This window comes from Populus euphratica, unplaced genomic scaffold, assembly GCF_000495115.2.
Source record: "Populus euphratica unplaced genomic scaffold, PopEup_1.0 scaffold212.1, whole genome shotgun sequence".
NCBI lineage: Eukaryota > Viridiplantae > Streptophyta > Magnoliopsida > Malpighiales > Salicaceae > Populus > Populus euphratica.
In genome coordinates, this window is record NW_011499976.1 from 281918 (window position 1) to 286992 (window position 5075).

The 5075-nt window shown below is 36.7% G+C and overlaps 1 pseudogene; it reads left to right on the forward strand.

The window, feature by feature from the left end:
- The first annotated feature begins 440 nt into the window (after positions 1-440).
- On the forward strand, positions 441-4619 carry LOC105139544 (serine/threonine-protein kinase HT1-like; annotated as a pseudogene).
- The last annotated feature ends 456 nt before the right edge of the window (positions 4620-5075 follow it).

Here is a 5075-nt window from a genome sequence, read left to right on the forward strand (position 1 = left end):
CATTTGGCAACAGAAGAAACCCAGATAATACATATAAAGAAAAGGGGCCTTGAAGATTTTATAAACATTTCAATAATGTAGAAGAAGAACTAGACAAATCACTCTTGGTTAAAGAAAACTCGTGTGCTGATGGAGACCTGCTCATAGGTATAGTGTTTTATCATTTATGTGGGTTCGGTAAGTTCATAGTATACGAACACAAACACGGAAAATATATATAAAATAGAAGTCAAAACCTTGCTTGAGATGAAATGACACGCAACTTATAAGTGAGTGGCTTGTATTTTACTTGAAAAAATTATTAAAATAATTTTAATATATTGATATTTAAAATATTTTTTTAAAATATAGTGCAGAAAATACACTAATTAATCAAAACAATTTATAAAGGGTACTGGAATTTCACGAAACCATGAAGTCAAAATCGGCTCAAAGCAGTGATTAATGGGGGAGGAAAAGAGGAGAGCACACAACAGAGAGAGGGATGGGTCGGGGAGACCAGTACTAATGCTAATAAATAAATAAAATGAGTGGAGAAGCGAAGAGAAAGAAGGCAAGGCAATAATACGGGGTCAGATTGAGAATTCGAAGAAACAACAACAGCACCACGTTATGTAGAGTAGAGGAGGCAATGGCATGTGCCCACATGGCTTATTGTAGCTGGACACAAGAACAATAAATACTCACTACGTTCTTATCTGTTTTTAACCTAAAATACAAGACTGCCACTCGGTTTTTCTTAGAGAGAGAAAGCGAAAAGGAAAGAAAGCAGTGGTCTTTCTTTTATTGGCAAAAAATGAAGGAAAACAGTGATGGGTTTGTGAGAGCAGATCAGATTGATCTCAAAAGTCTAGATGAACAATTGGAGAGGCATCTCAATAGAGTATTGACTCTTGAAAACAAGAACAAGAGGGATGATGATGATGGTGATGTTGTTGTTACTGCTAATCCCACGCCTACGCCTTCCACCACTAAAACCACTCCTTTCAAGAAGCAGAGGCAGGAATGGGAGATCGACCCTTCTAAGCTCTCCATCAAGACTGTAATCGCTCGTGGTACTTTTGGCACTGTCCACCGTGGCGTCTACGATGGCCAGGATGTCGCCGGTCAGTTCCCCTCTTGTTTTTCTACTTTTCTTTGTTTGTGTCTTCCTTTTGTCTTATGGACAAGATGAAATTTTTTATTTGCGGTAACTTTCGATTGATCATTAGTTTTGAAGGAGGTTATGATTAATTCTTTTGCAATCTGTGATTTCTACACGGGTTTGAATTGAAATTGATTATTTCTAAAAGTTCATGTGATCCCACTTTTTGGTTAATGCAGAGGTATTGGAATATGGATCTAACCACTAGAAGTATTTGTTCTTGTTTTACTAACGAAAGTTCTGTCTGTGCATTATTAGTTAAACTGCTTGACTGGGGTGAAGAGGGTCAAAGGACAGAAGCTGAGATTGCAGCACTAAGGGCAGCTTTTACTCAAGAAGTTGCTGTTTGGCATAAGCTTGATCATCCAAATGTTACTAAGGTCGCCCTCAACTTTTTTAAATTTTCTTTTTTATATGTTTGTGATCGTCTATAAATCTGATACATATGTTTGAGATAGCCATTGCCTTAATTTACTTTCTTACTGTTTGGAGGACTTCCATATATCTTGCCTTTATTGTGAAGGTTGTGATTTTGATTTTTTTTTTTTAACTTCTATCTATTCATATGTTGACTATTGCATTATCGGATTCAGCTACTGGTTTCTTTCATTGTTTTCTTTTCCTTGTTTTTGTTGGGTTGGGCAGTTGGTTGGAGGTGGTCCGAGAGCCATGACCTGGTCCTCAGCCTAATGGTGGATAGAAAGAATAGTGGTTGAGTGAATTTAGTAACTGTTGAGGATTTCCTCATCAGTTTTAGCCAGTTAAGAAGATTTGTGGTTCACGTTCTTTCTTTCTTTCTTTTTCTAAATTCTGGTTTTTCATTGACCTTTTTTAATGTGGTAAGAAAACATGAAAATTTTGTTCGTATTGTCCTATTTGCTCATTGTTTATCCGTTGCTTCAGTGGACTCACATGCTTTATTTCATACTGCCTGTGTATGTACTTTAGTCAGCTGTTGAGATTCAGTAGGTTGCTCCTTGTGTCATTTTGCCGGAGCATTTGTTGTGTGAGGATATAGAGGATTTTTTATGCGTTTGGCTAAAGTGTGGTATTTGTTCAACTCTACCTTTGCAAGTGAGTAGTGAAAAAATGAATTGATTGCTTTAGATCTTCAATCATAAAACTGGTTGGGATTCTTCAACACCTTGAAGCGTTTTTTTTTTCACACACTAATTCACAGGAGAAAGGGTAGATGAGTAGAAAGAAGTGATGAGAGAAGAGGTGTGTAGAAATTATAGAGAAATTGTACCTGGCTTAAATTATCATCAGATGGCCAACCTCGAAACATGTGATGGATTACGAGTTAAACAAAGAAGAAAATAAAAGTACTTAACTCACTGGTTCTCTTTCCAAACTGAAATTCCTAAAATCATTATTAGGTCCTCCATCACTCATGCTCCTACTTCCTAGATTAGCATTAATTTGGTTCGATTTGTTTCTGCAACTCATTTGTAAGATTGCATTTGGTATGTCTTTGCCTAATCCAAAGAATAAAATTTGTTTCAAGTTCAATGCACCTTGCTCCATGAATTAAATTACTGTCTTTTTCCTGTTGTCCAAGTTGATTCCGCTCTTTCTTGATACCTTGGCTTTCCCTTGGCTTTGATGATGTTATATTGCTAAAATCCAATAATAAACTCTTTTGAATTGCTTTAGATATGTTATATAAAAGACTTGTTGCTGATTGCGACATCAGTTTATCTGTCATTTGAAATTATGAACATTCCAGACCTTGACCATTTTATTTCAAGTGGCTTAGATATGATAGTATAGCTTCCTGGTGTTTACTTATTTATACTGAATTTAGTCTTTGTAGTGCAGTTTATAGGGGCAACAATGGGCTCAGCAGAGCTACAAATACAAACTGCGAATGGTCAAATTGGGATGCCAAATAATATATGTTGTGTTGTTGTGGAATATCTTGCTGGAGGGGCCCTGAAATCTTACCTTATAAAGAACAGGAGAAGAAAGCTAGCTTTTCAAAGTTGTTGTTGAGCTGGCACTTGATCTTGCAAGAGGGTATTAGCATTATCGTCTCTTTTCTTTTTATTTCATTTCTTTTCACTAATTATATCCAGGCAGTTCAAGAGTGATTACTCATTTCTCATGAATTCAAATTGACTGTTTGGTGTAGGTTAAATTACCTTCATTCTCAGAAAATCGTTCACAGAGATGTAAAGACTGAAAACATGCTATTGGATAAGACACGGACTGTAAAAATTGCTGACTTTGGTGTTGCTCGTATTGAGGCATCAAATCCTAATGATATGACTGGGGAGACAGGAACACTCGGATACATGGCTCCTGAGGTGAAGAGTTTACCTTCAATTTATCTCATGACTCACTGAAAACACAATCAGTAGAATCATTTTTGATAAGTGTTAAGATGTTTATTATGAAGGTGACGTGTCACTGGCAAAGGCATAGTTTCCATTTAAAAACCACCAATTTTCATAATGACCCATTTTGTGTAAATGATTGAAAGATATGGCTTTTACATAACTTGTAATTCAACTTTGCAAGATAGAGTTTGAATTTGTTTTTCTTAGTTGACTAAAAAGAAACATTGATAGGTTAAAGATCAGTGTCTCAGTATATGGTTGGGATCAGTGTCTCATTATGTGGCTGGTTACAGGTTCTCAATGGCAATCCATATAACAGGAAATGTGACGTGTACAGTTTCGGCATCTGTTTATGGGAGATATATTGTTGTGACATGCCTTATCCTGACCTTTTTCTCAGAAGTAACTTCAGCTGTGGTCCGCCAGGTCTGACAGATTCTCCTATCTCATTCATTTCTGGCAATGCCACCCAAGTTTTTGCTTAAATAAATAAAAGGAATAATCCATTGTTTAATGTTTCTCCCATGTTGCAACTGTAGAATCTAAGACCAGAGATACCAAGGTGTTGCCCAAGCTCTCTAGCAAATGTAATGAAGCGTTGCTGGGATGCTAACCCTGACAAGCGCCCTGAGATGGATGAGGTTGTCTCCTTGTTGGAGGCCATTGACATAACAAAAGGTGGTGGCATGATCCCTCCTGATCAACAAGGGGGTTGTTTTTGCTTCCGCAGGAATCGAGGCCCTTGAAGGATATGAACAATTGTGATTGTGATAGTTTGTTTCAAGGTTTTTGATGGTCCAACATCAACCTTGAAGACAAAGGAGATATATGATACTGAAAGGGGAAGAAAGATGATGTTGGATATAGGTGAGGGGCTGTCACATCCAGCTTTATCTAGGTAAAGTTATTTAGCTGCTCTATTCTTGTAATATTTTTTGGGGTGGTTTTAAGATGTGTATTTTTTCAAATTGCCTCTCATGCTAGATTGGCTTGATTACTTCATGCATAAGGTCTATATAGCTACCAGCTAATATCATTGCTAGAACTCAGTTGATTGGTACTGCTCCTTCTATTCCCTTGGTGTATCTCTTACGTTAAATATTTTACTGTTCTGATATTTTTCAAAGATCCTCTCACTGCTTGGCAATGAAACAAGATGACATCTAAAATCTCTATGTTTTTTTTTTTTCCTTTTTTTGTGAGGTAAAAATAAAATGGCATGTTTTCATAGGGAAAGGACATGGTGTGTATAGCACACTTCCAGTTGGTGGTGTTGGTGCATCAAGACACAGATAATTGACATATCGAAATTCTTTTAATTAGGTTTGGTTGAAATTATGATTGCTTAGTATGCTAGGAGACTCTGGTTACAGGTCAAGATGCTAAACCACCTCCTGTCTGCGAACTTATCACTCTGTGTTGTTTCCATGGCCAGAGAACTAATAGCTCAAGTAGTGCTTTTGATAAGAAACCATCACGGCTGTATTGGAGCTCTGTTTTTTATTTTATTTTTTTGTCAGACCAGCTCAAAAAGGGAGAGGATTTGATCATTTTTTGATGATAAAACTTGGGAAAAATCAACAGATCTA